At 35.5% G+C, this 25,903-nt stretch overlaps 2 protein-coding genes across 2 annotated transcripts in view; one reads left to right on the top strand and one right to left on the bottom strand.

The window, feature by feature from the left end:
• The window catches only part of LOC127959601 (protein unc-50 homolog), a 922,469-nt gene that overhangs the window by 366,005 nt on the left and 530,561 nt on the right, over window positions 1-25,903 (bottom strand). The window lies entirely within an intron of this gene.
• Window positions 25,204-25,903, top strand: part of LOC127959591 (protocadherin-9) — a 257,971-nt gene continuing 257,271 nt past the window's right edge. Inside the window, exons 1-2 of the mRNA XM_052558855.1 lie at window positions 25,204-25,356; window positions 25,455-25,543. The gene's annotated coding sequence lies outside the window, so the exon portion shown is untranslated. The remainder of the gene's footprint in view (window positions 25,357-25,454; window positions 25,544-25,903) is intronic.

Here is a 25,903-nt window from a genome sequence, read left to right as displayed (position 1 = left end):
CGTGGATTTGGTATCTTTTTGTGAAGTTCATGTTCCATTCTGCTAAAGCACTTTGATTCTTTCTATCTGTTACCGGAAAGCTGGAAAAGCCTGTTACAGCTGAGTAGCTTTGATTGTTTGTCAACTGATTCTGGCACTACAAAAAACTTCAGAAACAATAATGGCACAAGATGCGTCATGCTGCATTCACTCCGTTTGAGCCTTTCTCGGTTGCCTGTTGACAGGGAGCGGGTGAAAATAATTAAACCGTGCTCACCGAATCTATCTGAAGTCATATTTTACAGTGAGAGGAGCTTTACAGCAAGTTTTTGTACTTAAACGCTGTTCAAATACATTGCTGTTCTTTTGCCCTGCCGGTTATTACATGACTGTAAGTCAGCTAAGAGCTGAGAGTTTTATCCAGGCTTCTGATGTCTTTCCTACGGCCCATCAATCACACAGAACTAGATTAAAAATGGAAATGAACAGAGGAAGGCAGAAATATTCATCTCTTCTAAAAGGGGCTAGCGGTGATTACATTAAAAAAGGTGTTAGTCCTGCTTTACCTTACCGTTGAGGAAAAAGACAGGAAAACGTAATCCGCCTTTAGAACATTAACATTCAAATTACATGGACGCGAGCTTCCTGCTTAGCCTTGGGAACGCAGGAAGAAAAATTGGACTGTGGAAATTCATCAAGACTGTACATGGCAAAATGAAGAAGTTTGCCCTGCGTTTTCAGACCGTATGAAAGCTCACAAGATGCAGTGCAACTTTATTTAAAAGTGTTTTCTTTTATTTATATGCATGGCAAGGGACGTTACTAAGAAGTTTTCACTGAATGATTACATCTGCAATTTGCCACATTAAAACTCATTTTAATTTGTGTTAACTTCTTTAGGATTCATGCTGCATGCTGTTTCTTTTGTCAGGCAGCCCCTGTAATTATTCTTTTCTTCTAGTTTTGGTATAGTTAAAGTGATATACATATTTGGTGAGTGGGCGGAGGTTGTCACAAATTGTCATGTACAGTCAAAATATAAAACACTGCCCCAAAAATGTCTAAATGCACAGATGGTAGAACAATTTAAGCAAACACAATAGATAAAAGAAGTCATCATAGCTCTGTTCCAAAACCATGAGCTGCATATCCATTATAGGTGCGTTAAAAACAAAATTTTTGGTTGCACTTTATTTTACAGTACGTGTACTTACATGTACTTATAGTGTACTTACAGTGTATTTATCTAAGAAAGTTCTGGTAATACAAGGCAACTACATGGGGTAGGGTTAGGTTTAGGGGTAGGTTCAGGGTTAGTACCTAGTTATTACATAGTTATTGTAATTACTATAATAAGTACATAGTATGTACATGGGGAACAGGACTGTAAAATAAATTGCTACCCAAATTTAATTTTTTATACCTAATTACCGTAAAATTATAAGAAAACCCATTTTTATCATAAGAGTACATTCTTAGACACAGCATAAATGTACCTCTATCTACTTTTTGTTTACAACTCTAAAAACATACTGTATCTATACATACATTTCACATTAGTTTCCAGTTTAAATTAACACTAGCAGTAAAACATCAACAACTTATATTTTCACACAGGTTATCGATCAATACATGATCGGTATGCCTCCCTGAAATGGTTTTTTGCAGGTTGGGATGTCTGCATTATGAGCCTGGATCATAAAAATCCTTCAAAGATGTTGTCTAAACAAAAGCAATAATAATAAAAAATTATAAGTATATTTATCCATTCAATACCAAAAAGGAATATTAAAATATTATTTATAGGCCTGTTCTGCATTTTAGAATATTCTACTAATGTAAAACCCTATGGAGGAGTGCTTTAGAAACAGCAAGGCCAGTTTAGAAACAGAGCCAGTGTATGCATTTTTATGCTACTGTGCAACTGCGTTTACATACCCGTGATTGATTGTTTAATACATTTGTCTCTGCTGTAAAATGAGTCATGTTTGTATATCTAAAAGGCCTCTGTAAGTGCCTGTGCATATGTACACTGGTATGTATTTGTGTGTGTGCAATAAAGTGTAATGGGACATTTGTATGTGTACCTGCGCTTCATCCACAGACAGTCCAATTTCATGGTGTGTCTTGCTTAGTTTCACAAGATGTTGGCTGCTTATTGAACAATTCGAATTTGATTTGCGAGGAAAGGATGCTAAATACTGGCTACAGAGTTAAAGCGTCAGCGTACATAAGGAGCACACAAACAACTCAGCCGCAGCGCACAGAAACCTCATTCTGATATAAATCAGGCGACTCATCCAGGGGGAAAATGACTTCTGGGTTTTGGCTTGTTTGCCTGGGGCTTGAGACAATACGCAGATGTAGATAACACGTGAGCCCCAAATCAAGGAGATATTACAATTTGTAAGAGTGTTTTGTTTTGTTCCTTTCTTATTTGTTGCATAGTGTTTTCTCTCAATATTATACGGCTTCATTGCATTGCTGCTTCTGAAGGGAAATGGAATGAAACCATCAATCTTTTTTTTTTTTTTTTTTTGCAAATATCAAAGTACATATCTATACGCAATTGTTTACTGTTTTTTCGTTTTTGCTGGACTTCACAGATCAATGCAGTGATACTTTTGTGGTCGTTTTGTAAACGATTTACTTTATTCTTTGTGGACTTTCCATTTACAATCACTGTTTTTTTTCTCTCTCTCTCCATTTCTCACCCTATAAAAGAATGAGGGTGTAAATGTGTGTTTTATAGTTATGCTGTACAGGGTGCTGCTAGTAAAGGTCAAATTATACAGGAAGAAAAACGTACTAAAACTACCTTGGAATTACATGGTTATTGGGAAAAACCAAAATGCCATTTTTAGAAATAGTCCCTAGAAAACTATGGTAAATGTCCAAAAGCACTATGGTAACACTACGGTTTTCTTGGTACATTTACCAAGGCATTACAGTTTTGGACATGGTATAAATAATACAATTTTTAGACATTCTAATTTTAATTTAACTTATAAAATATCAACTTTAATTTAATTTCCAATTTAATAATAATAATAATAATAATAAAAATCCCTTTAAGTTAACAACAACATTGCCGTTCACAAACAATGGGAATATTTGTTTTAAACATTCACCAAAATATTATCATTATTTTTTAATAACTATGATAATTAAAGCATCATGTTAATAACAAGGTAATCTCTGGAAGGTAAATACCATAGTACAAGAATGTGGTAGGCACATCATTCAGTACATAATATTCATCACATTCCCATGCAGGGTATTTTCATCTGAAACCATGACTTTAATATGGTATTGCCACAGAATGTTTTTGTTAGATTATAGCCACATCCAGCAAACAACAACACACAAACACATCCAGTCATGCCATCCAAATATGCTGTTTTTCCTGAATTTCATGACAGCCTGCCTCATGTCACCAGTGGAACAAATTGGAGCAATCAGCCGTTGTCGGCTGCGATGCGATGTTAGGCTTCGCAAATTAGCCTCCATTAGCATAATGACCCTGGCGGGAAAAGACAACGGCCCCCTCACGCCATCACTCCCAGCATTCTATGGGTTGATGTTTACACCGCCATGACACCAGACCCTCATTAGCACATTTGTCTTAGTTAGGCCAAAATTGGCAATGCTATCGTTGCTAGCAAATGTTTCAAATGGAAGCTCATTGGAGCGTAACCAATGTGATGTCACTCATGATAACACAATGGAGGCAAAGAGGAAAGAAAAAGAGGAAACAGACATTAGCACTCAGGTTTATGTCCCTCCAGGCATTTGCGTTTGAGTGTATATCGTTTGTTTCCACATTTCATTATGAATGTATTGATGTAGCTCTTATCTGCTGTATTGGTATTGCTGTTACGCCACACATATTAATTATGGCCTTCATGTGAAATATACCCGAATGTGAATGGATGTTTACATGCGTCTATTGGTCTTGGTTAACTTTTAAAGACCTCTGGCATGTTTATAGCTTTGATGTGCTTTGATAGGGCCATCTATTGCTCCTTTGTCAGAATCTTTCATGTGATGTATGTGTGTGTCGGACAGCTTTGGGCTATCGTAGATTACGAGGCGCTTTCTTTGGATGCACATTGACTTGTCTTCAACCTCGTAACCTTGGGGAATCGATGTCCCCCAAGAGTGCAGGTGAACTCCAGCTTTGCTTTGGTACTTTGACTCTCCGTGACAGATTATGACACACACAATGCAGATAATCAGTTTTCAGAGGGTTTTATTGATACTCGATTATAGTAACACCACATCCTTCAGGTTTCCATTTGAAAATGCCATACATTTTCAGACTCAAATTTCCAAACCCCCTTCCAAATTTTTTTTTCAGACCATATTGATACAGCATTATTTTTGTTATGCACTTATATGATGAGAAAAAAAAACTAAACATAAAATGCTCTATAACCTGCATATATTCTCCTCTGACACATCACTACACACACACACACACACACACACTATATTATATTATATTATATTTTAATATTATATTATATTATATATAACTTATGACTGGTTTTGTGGTCCAGTTCACATATCATATAAATCTACATTTATAAATATATAATCAAAATAAATAACTATATAATCACAAATATATTATGTATACACTAGGGGTGTAATGGTTCACAAAATTCACGGTTCGGTTCGATACGATACACTGATGTCACGGTTCGGTTCGGTTCGGTTCGATACGTTTTAGATACAGCAAAATGTAAAAACATCTCAACTTTTCAGAATGCCGCAAGCGCACCGCGGGTCATGTGACAAGAACCAACCAATCAGCTTCATCCTTTCCCGTAACAAGGTTGAGAGCTCAGCCAAGATGAAGGAACAGCTGATCGTAGTTGTATATGGATTGCAATTTTGAAAAATTTAGTAGCAGAGCTACTGCAAGCGATTTTTAGAGCTGCAAATCCATTTATCCTTCGCTGAAATTTCCGCGTCTCATGGAGAGAGCACGTCATTGTTGCTTAGCAAAGACAGACGCCTCATGAGCGCTTCTGCCCGAGCGCTTTGGAAAGGAGGAGAAAGACGTGCTTAGCGTTTTCCACGCGTTTTTAGGCACGATATGTGAACGGCCCCTAAGGCGCTCGCTCACTCAGCACGCGCTGAAGGCTCGTTGCAAAATGTCTAATGCATTTAACAGACCAGAAATATAAGATCCTAAAATAACCAACAGGTCTGGTGTTTGGGTTGGATTCCCTGTAAGCTATAGTGTCTAAATGCTGCAGGGATAGTTTGCTGCGTGCATGTTTCTCCTTTTTTTCGTCTTTTCCCAGATAGTACTGACGCATATATCCCAGATATTCCCGCTGGGGTTTTTTTTTTTTTTTTTTTTTTTTTGTATTCCCGCTGGTGTACCCTGTCATGTTGCAGATGCGACATACCGTTGTTTTTTTATCCACCACTCTCTTGCCATCACCATTATAGCTTAAAGGGAATCCAAAGTGCACCCAAACACCAGACCTGTTGGTTATTGGAGGATCTTCTCATTTCTAGTCTGTTAAACGCATTGGCTATTTTGCAACGAGCCTTCAGCGCGTACTGAGTGAGCGAGCGCCTGCTGAGTAGCCTAACATAAACATATAAGATGGTGTTTTTTTCTTCTTCGGGAGTGTCAGGGGCGTTGCCTGTTACGTTGTTTGGGTTATTGGGCTACCTTGTTGAACGCATATCATTATATTTCTATCTCTCTCTTTTTTTTTTTTTTTTTCCAAATATAATTAATTACTCCAACGAACCGTTCGGTATACATAATGCGTACCGCGTACCGAACCGAAAGCGTCGTACCGAACGGTTCAATACGAATACGCGTATCGTTACACCCCTAGTATACACACATATTATTTTACAATAATAACAATAAAAAAAAAATCTGTTTCATGTTAATGTTACAAGCATATATGTGAAATCATACTTTTTTAAATAATATTTTATTATGAATAAAATATATATAATCTATCTAACCAGTTTTTTTATTATTATTATTATTATTATTTTTACACAAATCAAATGCCATACTTTTCCATATTTACCAAACCCTGTTGCTTGATTTGATCACATCTGCTGGTAATATCTTCTTTTTTAAAAGATTTTTTACTTTGGACAAATGCTAGAAAATAAATGAATGGAGTTTAACTGATAGGCAATATCAGTTTCAGTGTTCAAATTATAATGAAATCTTATAAGGAAATGTGAAAGAAAATGTATAGTTCACCCAGAAAATAAAATAACAAATTCTGTCAAAAATACAGAGTTTGCCATTAGAGTATGCAAATGATGACAGTTTTTTTTTGGTTGAACTATCCATTTAAGTGTGTCACTTAATAACAGCATAAAAAATATATACATATTGCTATGATTGGTATAGTACTCCAAAGACATAAAGAACGCACTGTTCTCATCGACTTTTTATGGCACAAGGAAAGTTGTTGAAAGTTTCATGCCATCTGAAAAGTATTGGGCTTTTGAAGCTATAGCTTTGTGTGTGCGATCACAGAGCCCTGCTTTTCTTTTTCTACGAGTGCTTCATTAATCTGTTGACATTGATGGAATCGTAAGAGCGAGGTCTAATTTACACCCCCGCTGGGGAGTTTTACACTGGACCAGAGAGCGGGAGAGAGAGTGATGAGCGTTTTCCACTGATCTCTCTTCTTCTGACTATTGTTCTCCCCGTCTCACTCTGCGGGGCAGCATCTCTGAGACCGTGGGGGAAGTGAGCAAAGCCATTTTTATAGATATGTCATAACACTGGGTCATTACATGCAAGATCTGAAGTGTAGCACTGCTAAACTTAGTAAATGTATAGCACATTTGATTGTTATTTAACAAAATGATCATTTTGTAATACTTGATGAATTGTTAAGAGAACAGCTTTAATGAACCATTAAAATACATCATTAAAACAAGTTCTTAAAATATCATTAACTCAAAGGCAATTAGAAAAATGTGAAATGTCTTCAATAAAAGTTATATATATATATATATATATATATATATATATATATATATATATATATATATATATATATATATATATATATATATATATATATATTACGTAAAATATGTGTGTGCATGTGTACTGTATGTGTGTGTAATCAGCTTACTTGCATTCAAATTAAATGTATGTGTAATTTCATAATAATAATAATAATTATAATAATATAATTAATAATAATTATTAACTATTTTTTATTTATTTTTATTATTACTATTATTAAATAAATGAATAACTGAATAATATATTTTAATACTTTAAGTGTAATAAGTTTATATAAATGTTTGGTTAGGAGTATATCAAAACATACATACATAATGCATAATAAAAAAGAAACATTTTAGAAATGATTTCTCAATTTCTTTTTAAATTTCCCGGATTTATTTTTTATTTTTATATCATTTTTTAAACTTCCAGACAATGTCCGGAAACTTTCCGCCCCTTTTGCAACACTAATAATAATACACAATCTAACGAATATAAACTTTAATAAATAATAATAATTGTAACCATTACTATAGCACTACCTATTATGTAATTTAAATACTTAGAGTACAGTGGATTGTAGATTATGATTAGAAAGCATAAAGTACTGTAGATCTAGTTTTTAATGCATCCTAATTTTTAAGATGTAATCTTGAATAAGTGTAAAAACTGTAAATTATCCTCAAGAACATGCAAAGCTATGTTGATGCGTTAAGTAGCTTTTCTGTGCAATATAAAGAGAGAGGCTACAAGTCAAGTGTTTCTAGCACTTCTAAAACAGTACTTGAGGATGACTTGCATTTGATTGGAACGCTTTCCTGCAAATTAGCAGAGAAGCTGAGGAGCATTATGCTTCAATTGAGCATTGGCACTGAACAGACACTTCTCACGGCGAGACTCTCAGCGCGCTGAACGGCCATTCAAATCATCAAACACCTTTTTGAGACATTTATGGGCTTACAGTATTGGCAGGGCCTGTCAAATCTCCTTAAACAGCAGTTTATAACTAAAGCTCGTTGTTCCCTGGTGCCTGTCTCGTCTCTGTGAAATCCTCTGGATGGTTTTTTTAGCCAGCGGACCATGGAGCTGACAACTCTTGTAGAGCAGCCAGATAAGAAGATAAAAAGCTTGTTTTTCAGCGGTTATAAATTGCTCTGGCTAGGATCAGTGGTGCAGGGCTTAGAGATATATGACTTGATAGAAGCTTACTTTTATATCCATCACAGAAGCTGGAGTGTTATGTCAGAAGCGTTGAATTATAATGCAATGATAGACGCTAAATTCATTGGGAGCCGTATGGAGCTTTAAGGGCCCAGATCTCAATGCGAACATGGCACGCTGAAAGAGCGCGTGAAGGTTTGTCACCCATCTGAAGCTACTGTAGTGACACGCTCGCTTGAAAAAGGAGTATCGTTTATGCATCCTAATGGTTTCTTTTATCTTTCCCTTTCCTTTGACTTCGGTATGAACCGACCTTGGAAGAGGAAACATAAAGAGTGATGGAACATTAACCAGTGCTGTGCCTGTCTTAAAATATGGCAGGATACGCTTACAGTGAGAGCTGGCAGGTATGCCTAGAACAGAGATTGAAATGGAATGGACTGGACTGGACTGGACTAGACTAGACTAGACGAGACTAGACTAGAATAGAAACACTAGGGGCCCTATCATACACCCGGCACAATGTGATTTGTGTGTTTGCTAGTTTCAGTCCAGCGCTGTTCGCATTTTCCCATTAAGCGCCACGTCGTTTAATTAGCAAATGCGTTTGTGCTCATTTTTTGCGCCAATGGGCGAGCTGCTTTAAAAAAGAGGTGTGTTCAAGCGCATTGCTAGCAGAATGCTATTTTAAGGAGCTGAAAATAGACTGCACCATAGACTAACTCAAACCTGGTCTAAAGTCTGGTGCAATGTTTTTTTTCTTTGTTATTTAAAGAGCGTACACGCTGCTTATTAAACACAGGGACACACAGCAGCACACAAACATGCCAAATATAAAAAATTAAAGGATTGCCATGCATAATAATTGTTTGTAGGCTAAATAAATAAATAAATACATTCCGCCGTTTAAGTAGCAAATCCGTCATGGCACGAGCGCTACTGGCTCTTTAAGGGAATGGAAGATGAGACTCTGATTGGTTCATTGCATGTTACGCCCAAAAAAAACCACGAATTACTTGCTAAGAGATAAGGGACAACCCGTTTAGACCCTGCGCCCGGGCGCGCAACCATTTTTTCGTCGTTAAAATAGCAAAAGTGGATTTGGACACACCCTGAGTGCACCTGCGCCGTGTGCTTTACACTTTGCGTTACGATCGTTAAAATAGGGCCCTAGGTGTTTTTGGAGCACATGCTGACCTCTTATTTTCCACATTAAAAAAATCAAATGAGGACTAGGTCTACCGATCTCTCAATTTAGCAAAAAACCTAATGCAAACTTCAGTTATAAAGTGATCGACAAAAATGCACAGAATCCATATGCTGTACTTCAATTGACAGCCTTTATTTAATAGTGATGGCATATATATATATATATATATATATATATATATATATATATATATATATATATATATATATATATATATATATATATATATATATTTTTTTTTTTTTTTTTGATTATTTTATAGTTATTATAAAGTAATTTCTGAAGCCTTTGACCAGCTAGTTAAGCTAGTGTACAACTATGTCATCATATTGTTACAATATCTATGGCCTACAATTGTGTCTGAAAGGTGTGTTACATGTATCTTTAATACAGGTAATCCAGTGGGTGTATGTGAACCAAGATCAGTGTAGCAAAGCTGACTTTGTGACTTCTGACCTTCCATTACTCCGGCCGCAGCTTGTGTTGGCACACAGCAGTGCTTCTCAGGCCTGAATGCTGTCACTGGTGCTGCCTTTCATCTCAGCTCTTCTGCAGACAGATGCTCTGAAGACGGACTCTTAAGTTTAGAGGCTGACTGGACAATCTCTGAAGAGTCTCTTCAGGTCTCCTCCCACTGCTCCATGAGAGATCTGGACATGTAGTGCACTGGATCATCTCATGAGGCCAGGTTATATTTGCTACATTTTAATTGATGATATTGAATTTAATAATGATGCCATAAAAAAAAAAATAATAATAATATATATATATGTATTTGTATTTTATTTTTTACATATACAGATATATTATAAATATCTAAAAATATTAAGCATTAACAACAACAACAACAAAAAAAGGTTTGGTTGTATACCACTAAAAAACGGACAAAATTATTAACTAGTAAATAAATATACTGCAAGATAATAGCATTAAGTTACTCTTCAGTGAAAAAGATTTATGTGTACTGAAATATTATGGTATGTGGACAATTGTAGCAATTACACCGAACAGAAGCATTTCAGTTCCTTGTTAACTTAATTTCTCAATTGTATAACTCAGACATAAGCTACTAATTAAAATATGTATCTACAGTATGAGTTTTATCTCAATGCAGAAACATTATGTTTATTCAAGCAGGATATAAGATAATGACTATGTCTTTGTGTTTGCATGCACTCTCAGTACAACCTGTTTTGTGACCTTCTATGGTTTTGTATCTAAATAGCATGCATTGTTTATATGCATTTGCATTAACACTTATGTTTTCAGCAAATGTTTTAAGTGCCTTCCATTTAAGCACAGTTATTTATGTAAGAGCAGTTACCTGTAGTATGGAGACGAGCCAAGTGCCAAGACGACATCTTGAGAGTTCAGAAGAATACCAGAATGCAAATACAATGTATCAATGTACTGCATTTGCTCATCTGCAAAAAAAAAAAAAAAATTCCATCAGCAATTCTGCATTGGCACATATTTTCCTGACGACTTTAGAGGTTCTGACAGACTGAAAGAATGGATTTCTTCGCTTGATCTTTTGCTGACACACAGGTGACACTGAAAGGAGAAAGCTTAATTGTTATGATAAAACTTTTCTTATGTGTCTGTTTGAGAATCGTTTTCTCATATTTCCTCTATTCGATCACTAGTGTCAGTGTGGATGGTTGTAACGTAGTAAAGGAGCATTGTTCCTGTCTTAATTCACAGTATCAAATCTAGCGTGCTTCATCAAGATTACACAATGACTGGATTAAATATCACTGGTGGCCCTGAGATTCCAGCAAGCTCAATTAAACACAGCAAAAGCTGTGAGCAATGTTAAAGATGTTTCAGAATTAAATTTAATAATGGAAACATTGTACCATGTATATATACCCTTTGCAGAATATGCAAATATTTTAATATTTTTAACAAAATAAGAGAGCTCTGAAAATTGCATGTTATTTTTTGTTTAGCACTGTCCTTCACATGTCATTTCACATAATAGATATGTACTCCACAAGAAAAACATAATGACTAAATTAATAAAAAATGTCCCTGTTCAAAAGAATCTTAATACTGTGTGTTGTTTCCTGGACGACTGTTTTTCTATATTGTGATAGTTGTTCATGAGTCCTGCATTGGTCCTGAGCAGGAAAAATCCACCTGCTCCTGCACATTTTTTGGTTTTCCAGCATCTTCTGCATATTTGAACCTTTTCCCAAAGTGACTGTAAAATTTGACATTTAAATTTGAATCTATCACACAAGGTTCAAAACGCTCAATGATGCTTCAGAAGGAAAAACCATGCATTAAGAGCCATTTGAAACTTTTGAACAGAATGTTTTTTTTCTTCATTTAGTAATGCCCAGAAGATAAAAAGAAGATAAAAGTTACATGTACCCTGATCTTCAAATTCAAAAAGGGTCTTTTTTGTGGTTTGTTTAAATAAAATGAAATAAGGTTTGTTCAAGATATCCTGAAAAATAGTCTTAATGTGTTAGAAAATTTGCTTCTTAAAGGGGTCATATGGTGTTGCTAAAAATAACATTATTTGGTGTAATATGTGTTTATTTGGTTTAAGGTTAAAAAAACACATTATTTTCCACATAATGTGCATTATTGTTTCTCCTCTATGCCCCACCTTCTGAAACGCATTGATTTTTACAAACTAGTTGTTCTGAAAAGTGAGGTGTGCTCTGATTGGCCAGCTATCCAGTGCGTTGTGATTGGCCAAATGTTTCAAGCGTCTGATAAAAATGTTATTATTGTTTTGTTGACAGGACAAAAACAATAAAACCCATTACAAACGAGGCAGTTGTTTCATCCAGTGGGAACATTTGATCATACATTACTGATTATAATGACTAATACTGTCTTTTTACACGTTGCGTTGCATATTGTGCCGCATAAACATAAAACCATGTCTGCATTTGTGATAGGAGAAGTGACAAACAACAAGTGCTACACTCAAAACTCGCATTTGAATCATCAGTGGCAAATGCTTTTCATATGTAAACCTACTTACAGACTATTCCTTTAGCTTCTTTAAACAAACTGTAATTATTATTATTTTTTTTGGCAAAATATGACATAAATATGACATGTTTTTGACCTGTTCACATAATGCAGTTATATTGATGAACAGTTTAATTTACTCTTCTCTCAGTGATAGTCTGGCTCACACTGGGACACTTTTTCTGCACCTGTGTATTTACCCTAGAATGAAGGTGTAAGATGTGAAGATATCTGTGTGACTCCTTATACAAGTGCTTACCGATTCATAAAGCACTGTATTTGCTAAACCTTTCTCATTCAGGTCTGTGACATGCAGCACAAATGATCCAATTATGCTTTTTGTACATATGTAAATATTGCTCCGGTTCACACGCCCATCTTCGGTGTGTGTCGTAAACCAAAGCAACCTTGTGAAATTCAGAAACACTGTATCTGCGTCTTTCTGTTTATTCTGTACTCCACCAATCACCTGCCTTCTTCAGGCAGGCCCGTGGAACACCTGACACATCTGACAGGTGTGTTTTGACTAACTGCATATGGCAGTCTTGATAAATAACACACTAAGGAGGAAGCTTATCAACCAAATAAACTCAGCTCTACAGATAAGGAAGAATATGCAAATCCAGTCTGACAGTTTCCAGCACAGTCTGCAAAGTGCTGAATAAACATGCCAGATATATAAAGCTCCTTCCTTCTGTTTGTCTCTCATGTTGTTGTTTTTTCATATATATATATATATATATATATATATATATATATATATAAATTGGAGTAGAACCATTTAATATTTTTCACAAGCAAAACTTGCCATAGTGTTGCTATGTGATTGCTAGGGTCTTTAAAAATGTTTTTCAAAGTTGTAAATAAAACAGTTTAATGGAGTATGGAGTACAAGAAAATATATATATTTTTTAAAGTATACTCATACTTTCTACTTCAAAAATGCACATTTACTAGCTATTAATTTTTTTCTTTTCTTTTACGTTTTTTCTTTATTCTGTTTTTAAATATTTATTTCATTGTTATTGTTATTATCGTCATAGGTAAAGAAATATCTCTAGATATGGCAAGCACTTTTAGTTTGTTTTTAGCTTTGCAACAAAAAGTGTAGGTCTGGTCATTTGGAAAAGCAAAATGCGCAGTGCACAGTTCTCCTTCAACAAGCAGTTAATTTCACATTCAAAATTCAGTAAAAAAAAAAAAAAAACTACTCATGCATGTCTCAAATCAAGTCATTCTCCCATAACACTAGCAAGGCTTGTCAACCAAAAAAACACACTTTGTCACTTATAAAACCATGGCATACAAACACTATGTTACATGGCCCATATTTACATTACTGTACAAAATTATTCCTAAGGTGTCCCATTTTGCATGTTGAGTTGTTTAACTACATCTTTTGACAGTTCTTCATTTTTTTTAAGATCTGGAATACATCTCAGTATGCTATTACTGTAGAAATGCAACACATTGCTATCTTATTCAGTTACGTATTATGTTAGGTTGTGAAATTAAGTTTAACAGTTTTGAAAGGGAGGATGTAAACATGCTAATTGGCATGTAGGTACACAGAGTGTTGGTGGCCGTAGTGTCTAAGTGAGAAAACAATTCATGTAATGTGAAAGATGTAGTCACTGAATGCATTTGTGACAAAATGATAAATGATCCACAGTTAGCACACAGCTGTGCTCACTGTGTGAAGTTTTGAAAAAGAGAAATGGGTCCTAGTGAGTGTAAAAAAAAAAACTACTGTACATAAGAGAGGGCACCTTAGGAATTATTTTATACTGTAATGCAAATATGGGGCTCTCAGCATATGCTGTCATTTCTAAACAGTAGAGAGTGTCATTCTTACCTTGTAAGGAAATTTTACAAAAGAAAACACTGTGTAATGTAACCTGCAGTTAGTTATTTTTAAGTCTTCTTTTTTCTTTGAGTGACAAAGTGTGTTTATTGAGTGACAACCTTTGCTAGCGTTATGGAAGAAGATATGAGATATGTTTAGGTAGTTGGTGCATTTTAGATGTGAAATTAACAGCTGTGCCAAGCTGTAAGTTGGTTAGGGAAAAAAGTGACTTAAGTTAAGGTGAGTTCAAATCATTAACTCAGGGTATGTGCAATAGTAATAGTTATACTACACTAGAAGAACCATTTTTGGTTCCCAAAAAAACCTTTCAGTGAACAGTTCCTCAAAAAACCATTCTGAAAAACATTAAAAAAATCTAAAAAAACCTTTTTCAACTATAAAGAACCTTTTCTGCATTTAAAAGGTTCCATGGATGTTCAAGGTTCTTCATAGTAACCTTTATTTTAAGAGTGTAGGCTTAACGAGTCCAAATAAACAGCATCAGGTGAGATTCACCCATATTCACGAGCACAACGCAAAAAGTGGCCTTGGACAGTTATATTGGGGCAGCCATAATACCATGTAACATTTACATTTGTGTCAAACACGGAGGTGTGCGGTTTGTCTTTTTGCGCGGCAATGTGTTTTTGTTCTTCTCGTTACCCTGAGGGGAACAGTTGGCAGGCGGCATAGAGGACAGGACGAAGTGTTGGGCTGGTAGCCAACGCCACGAATGCTGGCGAGTATGACTGACAATTAAAAAAACACGACTAGACAGGGCAGGCAGCTGTGACTTTAGTTTCGGGAGTGTGTGAGGATTTATAGTGATACAAGAGCTTGCTCAAGTCAAAGGAGGAAAACAAAACAAACAATCAATGTGTTTTTTCCATTCTATTACTCAAACATCCAATAAAGTGTCTCAAAATCTAATTCATCCTTATTTATAATACACATTCAACCAATACAACATATTATAAAGCCAAATAGAGATAGGAAATGAGTGTACTGTATATTCAGTCATTTTTTTTTTATATTTCTCAAACCATTAAAGTCTGAAAAAATCTAATCCTTCCAGAACTAATACGTTGCATGCAATGAAATATACATTTCAGGAATAATCACTGAAGGAGTGATTATATGGTTTTCAATGATTATAGGGGATATTCATGGCATAAGCCATTAGAGCATTAGGGGGGCTTTGGTACTATGAGTTGCTGTGCTTCTGTGCTTTTTGTATATATCACAAACACATGTGGCTACATTTTATTAAGTGGGAAAAAATGATCTGTGGGTGAATGATAGAAGTGGAGCATGCATCTGAGTGTCCTTAAAATGAAATCACAGGTTTACTCTGGAGGACTGTGATTAAAGATGGAGACTAAAGCCCCCTTAAATAGGATCTAGAATCATCTGTGATTCAGTGTGAATGTTCAGTTTGGAAATAGTAGATACTGTAAACAGCACTGGCCTAAACAGACTTTGAGCAGAAGATAAGATATTGTACTGTTAGTGAATGAAACATAACATCAAACCATAAAGATTTCCATTTAATTGACTGGATGCTTAATAGTGGTTCTTGTGTATATCCATTTGTGGCTTCTTTGTGAAAATAAAAAGTCTGTAGCAAACCTCATTGTGGTGTATGAGCTCTTAGAAATGACATACATTCCAGCCACTGGTCGAACCCTGTGCCCTCACTGGAGCACGACAGGCCAGTCACACTTCAGGTAATTTAACACTATATTCAATGAGCATAATCACCAGCACCGCATCACAATTCTGACAAAGATGATAATTATGACTCAAGTAAGAATTTTAACTTTTTATTTTCAATGTTTTTTTTTTTTTTCTTCAGTAATTTGAAAATATGGAATAAGATCAATATTCTTGTGTTTTGGAAATGGTTTTGCAACTTCGGGGGTCTTGATTTTGTAGAATTTGTATTATACAGTAATGTTTTGTTGTATTTATAGGGTATATTTTGAGAGTAACTTGTATTTTAGTTTTTATTTGGGGGATTTTTATTGAGGGGGTTATTGTACATGCTATTATATTGATGTTTTTGTTATGTAATGCGTTTTGATACTCTCTTGCAGGGACAGTAGATTAAATTGAGGTCTGTAGCTAAGTCTTTGACTGTTCATTGTCTCTTTTAAATAAATAAACAAACAAATAAATAAATAAATAAATGATTCTAATTAAAATGTTGACTTTTATAATTATTACTTATCATTTTGACTTTTTGTCAATGTCTAGTGTCATAATGATGACTTTTCATAGTAGTATTTTATGTCATTTTAAAGTTTATTTTATTTATTTATTTATTTATTTAACAATTATTGCAGGTTATGTCATTATATAATTTACCAATAAATTATTATTTTTTTCTTCTGTGGTGGAAATGGACTTCTACAGGATCACACCAGTGCAGAGAACATTCAAACTTCTCATTGCCCATTTTTTCACTGTATTTCCTCACATTCATTCATGGATGTCTATCTCTCTTGCTATATATCCATAATGTATGTCCCTCTTTCTGTCTCTACACACATAAGCATTCTCACTTTCAGATATGATCATATTCATTCTATGCAGTGGTAGAAATGCGTCTCAGCTGATTCTGCTACACCACTTTCACTGCGGTATATCATTGGTGTGATTTTAAAAACCAGACACCAAGCAAAACACTGCAGCCTACGGCTTAAACTAGGTTCCACATGAGCGCCTCCGGTACAGACAGTTTCTCTTGATTATCCTAGAAGTGAAAATAACTATACTGTGATATATACCGCTACTGTGAAATAAAATGTCTAATATCATGATATACGTTTTTGGTCATACCCACCCGTACTGCAGGCCAGACTTTTCATTTTTAGGGTGTATGTATGCGCCTGTGTAAGTATCTGCCCATATATTAGCACAAATCTTCTCATATTGTGGCTGTCTCTCTCCTTCTTTCTCTTTCTCGCCCATGTCTCGTTCATCGTTCTGCTCTACTTCCTTCAGCTCAGTTTGTAATGGAGATTGGCTTCAGGTTTATGCTTGCCGCTGCGGAGAGCATAATAACACTATACCTGATGTTTTTCCTCTTCGCCTCTAAAGATTGCGATTGATTTAAGTGTGGTGGGTAATATTGTTCAACGTTGTGAAGGGAAAACCATGACAGCGGTGATAAAGCATTCTGGACATTTGCTTGACACCCGGGTTATCACGACTTAAACGCAGTGAAGTGCAATGGAGAATGGTCAGGTTTTTGAAAGTGATTAAGAGAGATGAGCAATTGGGAGATATAAAATGAGGGCGATAAGAAGACAAATACTGAGCTGTCCAACCTTTGTGTCACTTGCTGTCCTTGCCGCACACCTGTAGCCATGTGTTCTCTGGGCCTAAGCTGCAAACAGATGGCGGCATGTTGTCCTTCACCTTCGTTCTGCGTGGAAAAAAGAGAAAACACCAGTTGACATTTTCCAGACACAGCGCAGCTCCTCGCTGATTTGTCACCTGTCTGTATAATAAACTTATATTTGGCAAATGTGACCCGTCATGTGCACAACAAACTCAACGCCAATGATTAACTCTGATTCTTTTTATCCTTTATGGGTTTATTGCTGTTTACATAAGACTCATGGAAATGCAGACACCATAAAAGTTACACCTGCTCTCCTCCTCCATATGTCTATCAGAAGAGCTTAAATCCAGGTTTAATTGTGTTTGCATCAATCAAAACATTTGAGAAGGTAAGATATGGTACATTGACTACTTAGGTCACAAGGCCGGGCATTGCATAACATGGGTTACAGAGAAAAAAAAACTGCTGTAATAGAGCTCCAGAAATACACAAGCAATTCAAAATTAAAATACAGTCATACAATGGTGACAGAAAGTATATACTTCTGAGTATACAGTAAGATTCATTAAAAGTATTTTACATAAAAATACAAGTAATAGGTTGTTTGTCCAAATTTCTGAAATACAACCTATCAGAGCGAATGCTACAATTGCCCCACTATCCACAACAGGACGCTTTATTATTAATACGTTGTACTCTTTTATCTGCTTCATCATTTAGGTGTTACACGACAAATTGTAATCATATGCTCATAAAATGTATATGCACTGTAAATGTAAATGGTTTAGGGGCAGGGTTATATGTGGTCGTTCATACAAATTCATGTAAATTAGCCACCTAGTAAAATTTTTATTGTTAATGACATTGTTATTATTGTTAAAATTTTGATTGTTAATGGTTGTTTTTGCACCCGCTAGAGGGCACTAAACTTTAAAATGTAAATATAGGTCGTAATAAGTGTCATGACATGCAGCCAAGTATGGTGACCCATACTCAGAATTCATGCTCTGCAACTATCCCATGCTAATTGCACACACACACACACACACACACACACACACACCCAGGGTAGTGGGCAGCCATTTATGCTGCGGCGCCAGGGGAGTAGTTGGGGTTCGGTGCCTTGCTCAAGGGCACTTCAGTCGTGGCATTGAAGGTGGAGATAGCGCTGTACATTCACTCCCCCCACCTACAATTCCTGCCGGTCTAAGACTTGAACCTGCAACCTTTGGAGTACCAGTCCAAATCTCTAACCATCAGGCCACAACTTCCCCAGTGCTTGCACAATAATAAAGTGCTTGCACAAACGACCTATAAAGGTAGGTTTTTTTTTGGTTGGACAGTCTAAAAATATAAAAAATTTAAGATACAACATTTACAAAAACATTTAAAGCTACATTTAATAAGGTAATTATAAAAATTGCTTTGACCAAAAGGTAAAAATGCCTCTGGAAATCAATTCCAAGGTGTAAATATTGATTGTCAATGGGAAAGTGAATTTCTGACCCTGATATACTGCAAAAGACCACAAACAAACAAACAAAAAAATACAGGACCACAAGGAAAGTGAAAGTGCTGCATGGTGTGACACAATGACAGCCAATCAAAAGATATTGGATATTTGGTTTAATATACAGATAGGCGGAGTGGGATTTTGGGCCAGTGAGGGTTCACTATTTCTGGATCACCCAGTGCAACCTGGTTAGGGCACAATATAGTACCAAATATTAATATCAAGGACCAATGCAAATAACAATTCGGACAGAGTGACTTGATTATACTTTTCAGAAATCTGTGGAGTTTTTTGAGCAATATAAAATAAGTCTGTGCCTGTAACTAATTTCACACACAGTTTCTATATCGCAGCAGGGACGCAACAGGGTAACCAAACCACCCTCACCACTTTTTTTGCCTTCACGATTGTAAAGAAATAGGGAGATCCTTGCAATGTATGTGACTTCAGGTTTCACACACGTGCTGCCGCCACTTAAGAAAACACCAGGTCAAAACTATGAGCAGCTGCTTTGTATATTAATATCCTTCATTCTGCAGCTCACCCCCACAGAAGGCTCTCACATTTCTACATCAACACTGTGGTTTCACTCACTCTCATCGTCGTTTACTTTACCTCTCGTTAGCAGAAACCCGATCTGGCGGTACAGCACTTTACGCCATCTAGAGAGGAAACGGGAGTTTATATACCTTTAGCAGAAGACATTCAAGAGCACCGACCCTAAATCACTACAATAACACTGTAGTCATTTAACTGTCAAAATAGCCATCAGAGAGCTCGTACCACCTCAGCAGGATAATTGCACGTGCTTGTGTGAGAGAGGATCATTATGTACATTTAGAGCGTGTTGAGGGAGTCTGTCCTGCATATCTTTCATCTTTTCTTCCCCCACCCCTCAGTTAAGTTCCCATTTTCTCGAATTTACATCTAAGCAGCACTTATTCTCTTGTTAGTGTTTTTTTTTGTTCCCGGTTTCCGACAAGCTAAACAAACAGAATAAAACATGCGGCTATATCATTGCCTTTCTTCTCCATCCTACCAATTATTTGCAATTCTGCAGCACAAGTTTCACCATACTCGGGGAAAAAGCTTTAAGTGGATAGTGCAAACTTTTAACACGCTCCAGTGTGGAAAAGCTTAATGTAACATTACGGGTGCAATGGCTGACCCGTGACCCTCTTAGATTTAAGCTGTGCTTTAAAAGGTTTACTCCGCTGGACTGGTGCTCGCACAGGGCCAATGGCATCCCCTCGCTTCAGGAATTGGCTCTTTCTCTCTTAAATCATCACATCACGAAGAACTGCAAAATTTAATCAAAAGATTTACAAAGGAAGTTTAAGTGAGTCTGTCAGAGACGGCGAGAGAGAGAGAGAGAGAGAGAGACGACAGCAAATAGGATCAGGTCATGTCAGAAGCTCTTTTCTCAAAAGGCTAACACGTGGTCCATTTATTATTCAGCCTTGTCCTTCATGTTTATTTGTGACCCAAGAAGAACAAGAGAAAGAGTGAAATCGAAAGTTGGCTGCTGTGTTTTGGGAACCATTGACTCCCTTTGTATGTACAAAAAAACACTCAAAATATCTCCTTTCATTTCCCACAGAAGAAAGAAAGTCGTATAGGTTGACAACATGAGGTAATGACAATTTTGGGTGAACTATATCTTTAAACTCCTCCACTCTAGCACTGGGATGTCAAAGGCAGCATATACGTTGTATTTTATTCATAGTATTTAAGAAGTTTGAAAAATAAAATAAAATATCAGGAACTCATGAAACATCTGCTATGATATGATGTAATATTAGCAATATTTATACAAAATACTTATTTTGTGAGAATTCAAAATAAATTTTGTATGGATGTTTAGAACAGAATAGAACACAACATTTGGGTTCTGGGAGTAAAAACATTAATAACTTTTAAGTTTTTAAAAACTTTAACATTAATTTTCTCTATGTGGAAATAGATTGTTAACAATAAATTCAAAACCATTAAAGACAGACCTTCTAGTTCTGAGGTTGATGGTCCATGCTTTTGTTAAAGCCATCTGTTTGCATTATTTATTCAAATATTCATGTTCGACAGCTGAATTAGCTGTCAAAATCTACATTATAAATATGAGTTGTAGTGAGAAAATAGCAGAAAAAAAAATGTATATATATATATATATATATATATATATATATACAATCAATCAATATGCAAATTTTGCAGTGAACAAAATACTTTTTTTAATAGAGTTAACACAATTTTATACTAAATATTTCTCCATAGTTTTCGGTTCAACTATGTCCTTCACAATGCTTCATGGGAATTGTAGTTCATTCTGAGGATATTCTGAGAAAAAACAGCTTACAATTCTGACATTTTCGTACAAGTGCAAGTTTATATCTCACTTTTCTGGCTTTACAATTCAATATTAAAACAGAAAATAGTTGCTTTAAATTGCAATAATGCAACACTATATCTTTAGCATAACATGCAGGGATTGTTCACAATAAGAAAGTGAACAGAACTTAGTTTGATTTTGGATTAAATCAGCTTCTTCTCATCTACCCTCATTTTTTTATCTTTAGAATTCCTCTCCTAATCTCTGTCTCAGGTAATAGCTTCCTCATTCCCCTCCTCTCCTTCTTCCCCTGTCAGTTTCTTCATCATCTCAGTCTTGGTATCAATCTGGCGCCCTTGCTCGGGATCCACACTACCCTCATCATCTCAGAGAACACAGCAGATATCTTTTTTTGGGCTGTGGCAAAACAAATGAGCCGAGAATGTTTGACCTTTAGCAGTGCACGTCCTGAACATGATATGTGAGCGTCAGAGACAGAGAGAGAGAGAGGCAAGAAATAGAGAGACTGCGAGTGAAGAAATTGAGAAAAAGATACAGGGGAGAGAAAGATAGAAAGTCAAGGCGAGGAAATAAGCAGAGATGGAGAAACAGAGTGAGTAAGAGAGAGTTAGAATGAGAGTGAGAGAGGATATCTCAAGTCTTTGTTTGTCCGGTGTGCCAAGGATATCTGTATTGATCCAGCAGGGTGTCAATCACAGCACTCAATAGACTATTTATGTACGGAGACCTTTACCTTTGAAATAACAGCGGATCTAAGACGATGAGGGTGAATAGATAACCCTGCTGCATAAAATAACTTCTTTAAAAGTTCGCGCGTGCCCTCCAGAGCACATGATGCTGTCCAGGCCTTCAAACACTTGCCCCACATTACAAACCCACATACAAGCCCTGCAACATCCAACACATCACTAGAAAGCTTCCGTGGTAAAAACAAAACAAAACAAAAAAAAAAATCGTAAAAATATCTTAGGCTCTCCAACACTGTGCTAATTTAATGAAATAAAGTAAAAAAAAAAAAAAAAGAAAAGTATAAAATATTACAATTTAAAAGAACTGTTTTCTATTAGATTATATTTTAAAATGTCATTTATTCCTACTATGGCGAAGTTGAATTTTCAAGAGCCTTTACTCCAGCCCAATTAACTTTCATGGTCTACTGTATGGAAGCCCATTCCCACCTTAGGATCAAATAAATACATAAATTAATGAATACATAAAACAAAAAAAAAGGTAATTGTGAATTTTTATCTCACAATTCTGTATTTTTTTTTTTAAATTGTGAGTTCGTCTCAAAAATTTTTCTTCTTTTCACATCAAATTCTGAGGGAAAAAAATCGTACAATTCTGACATTTTCGTGCAATTGTAAGTTTATATCTCACATTTTAATTAATTTTTTTTTTTTTTTTAAAGAACTGTAACACACAATTGCGAATTTATATCTTGAAATTCTAACTTTATAACTTTTTATCACATATTTCTGATTTATTATTATTATTATTTTTTTTCAAAATTGTGTGATAAAATGTTTTATTATTCAGTGGCAGAAACAATCTTCCATACTTCTATATAATTCAACCAAAAACTTGCCCTCATGTTGTTTCAAACCCTTTTTGCTTTGTACATTCATTTATGAAAGGTTTGAAATAAAATGATGGTGAGTAAACAATGACAAAATTACTATTCGGGGTGAAGTATTCCCTTATACTATTCAAGTTCAAACACTCAAGATGTGTACATGCACGCAAACATACCGTATACGAATTAACATAATTATTTGCTTAATAGGACTATGGATAATGCCATTTTTTTTTCATTCCATGTTTTTCTTAGTACAAAGCATTGAGTAAAATGAAGTCCTTGCCGATTGTAACCATGACAACATCTGAGCATCACCTTGACTGCACAAACGATTGTGCTAAAAGTTATTGCATTCGGGACCTTTACCACATTTAGGACCAAAAGCTATTACACTCAGGGCCTTTATCACATTTAGCTTGTTCGGTGTTCAAGACATGGTTACGGCCTTGTCTAACACCACGACTTCATGGCTCTCAACCCCTCCACACTGTCTGGCCTTAAATCCACAGCTCTCGCTGAAAGTAAATAGGTCATTCAGATGTTCTGTTGACAAATGCCTTGTTGATAACTCCCATCCAGCTGTGATGCCACCCAGGCCTCTCTTATCTAATGGGACCATCTGTCTTGTGTCGATGATGTCACTTCCTGGAGTCTGGCTGAGGCAGGGGAGGGTTGATAGATAGTTGTCTTTATTAGAGAGCGACAGAACCAGATAGCGAGAGACAGGGAGAGAGATGAGCAGATTATATGTTTCGCCCATAAACCTCAAAGCCCATAGAGTCCTGTTTTTGACTTAACATTTGCATGGTTTGAATCACAAATGTGAAAAACACAGCTGCGTGTTTGACTGGATTTACAGTATTAAGTGTTAACCAAATTAGTTGTGGAACAGTTATTTTATGCTCACTGAGCCAGCATTTATTTGGTGAAAAACAGTGATATTATAATAATATTTCACAATTTAAAACAACATGTTTTATATTTAAATATATTTTAAATAGTAATTTATTCCTGTAATGCAAAGCTGTATTTTCAGCATTATTGCTCCAGTCTTCAGTGTCACATGATCTTCAGAAATCATTCTAATATACTGATCTGCTGCTCAATATTTTTTTTTTATAATTATAGTGTTTAAAACAGTTGTGATGCTTAATAATTTTGTAGAAACGGTAATGCATTGTTTTGTTTTAGAATTCTTTGATATAAAGTTCAGAAAAGCATTTATTTGAATTATAAATGTCATTATAATTAAAATTTAAATGTCTTTACTGTTACTTTTGATGCCCACCATATAGCGTCCTTTTTCTGCCTAATAATTTGCATATTTTAAACCATAAATACAAAAAATAAGCAAGTATAAACAATCAAATAAATAACAAATTCAACTGAAAAACAAACAAACAAAAAAAGATTACACCTTATTTCAAGGTGTCCTTGTTACAGTGTCATTCTGCATTTAAGTACTGCGTAATATTAATTAACTACATGTACTTACTATATGGTTAGGGTTTGACTTATGGTAATCTGCATGGTATGATGTATAATTTATTGTTATTATAATAGTAAGTACATGTAACAAACCGTAAAATTAAAGTGCCAACAAAATTTGTTGTTGTGCCCAACAGAGAAATTATTTTTCGCTCACCAAGGCTGCATTTAGTTAATCAAAAATACAGTAAAACAGTAATATTATTATAATAATATTTAGCAATTTGAAATAACTGTATTCTATTTGTTATAAATCCTAAAATGTATTTTTTTTTCATGTGATGCAAATCTGAATTTTCAGCAGCCATTACTACTATATATATCAACTTTAAGATTTTTGTTTCAAGATTCTTTAATGAAAAGAAGCACCATATAGCACCCTGTTGTAATGGTGCTGTGCTAATTAAAGAAACAGTTTTTAATAAAACATCCACAGAGGGCAATCAAGGAATCCAGGAGCCACAACACAACACAAATCGTAGCAAACAGTGAAACAATAACCGGCAAAGGACTGAACAGAACAGGGAGTATAAATAAGGAGACCAATAAATGAGTGAAAGCTGCAAATAATAATACAAATAATAAAAAAACATGGAAACAAATCACGACTGAACAGAAACCGGGTTAGAGGAACTAAACAAGCAAGGAGAACAGGAACAGAAAGAAACAACCAAAATGAGACACAAAGTTCCTTGTCTAAGTCCCTTGTTGGAAACTAAAGACAACATGGCTGAGTGAAAGAATTCTCACCGCAGCCTTTTTTTTTCTGATATATTCTTACTCCACAGGCACCAGTGGCAAAGTGATAAGTGTACCATTCGGTCTTATTTTTCCAAAGGCAAAATGCTCGTCTTGTCAGACTACAAATGGTTTGTATTCTGTTTATCAAGCTCATCCGCTGACCAAATGACATGCCTACAATTTAAGGGTGTTTGAAAGGAATGAAAATGTCTTTTCTCCATCACAGGCATGAATTACAGACACTTTGAGAGCAATAACCGAGGGTCAAAGCGGCACATCTGTGCAGCACTTGTCTGAGAGGGTTTCTGTGAATTGGTAAGCACAACAATCTATGCTTTCAGTTTTTTACTACTACTGCTGTATGTCCGACTTTCTTCCAAAGAAAATAAAGCAGATATATTTGGCAGCATGTTGAGTAACCAACATTCCCTTTGAGTGCATTATCCTTTTAACGACACTGTAAATAATAATAATGGTTAAAAATAAAACAATCCAAGCATATATACTAAATCTATGAAATTTTTGCTTGGTACGGCCCCAGAATAGTTTAATGTAGCAGGGCACATTTTACCACAGTGTTACAATGTTTCCCCTCTATCCAACTGGAATTTTAAAATTGGTTACTGTCTTCTACTAGTTAGCGAAGCATTAAAAAACTCATCTAATCTGACCAAT

This window comes from Carassius gibelio, chromosome B6 (genome assembly GCF_023724105.1).
Source record: "Carassius gibelio isolate Cgi1373 ecotype wild population from Czech Republic chromosome B6, carGib1.2-hapl.c, whole genome shotgun sequence".
Lineage (NCBI taxonomy): Eukaryota > Metazoa > Chordata > Actinopteri > Cypriniformes > Cyprinidae > Carassius > Carassius gibelio.
Note: the sequence above shows the minus strand (reverse complement) of the source record. Positions and strands in the feature narration are given on the sequence as shown.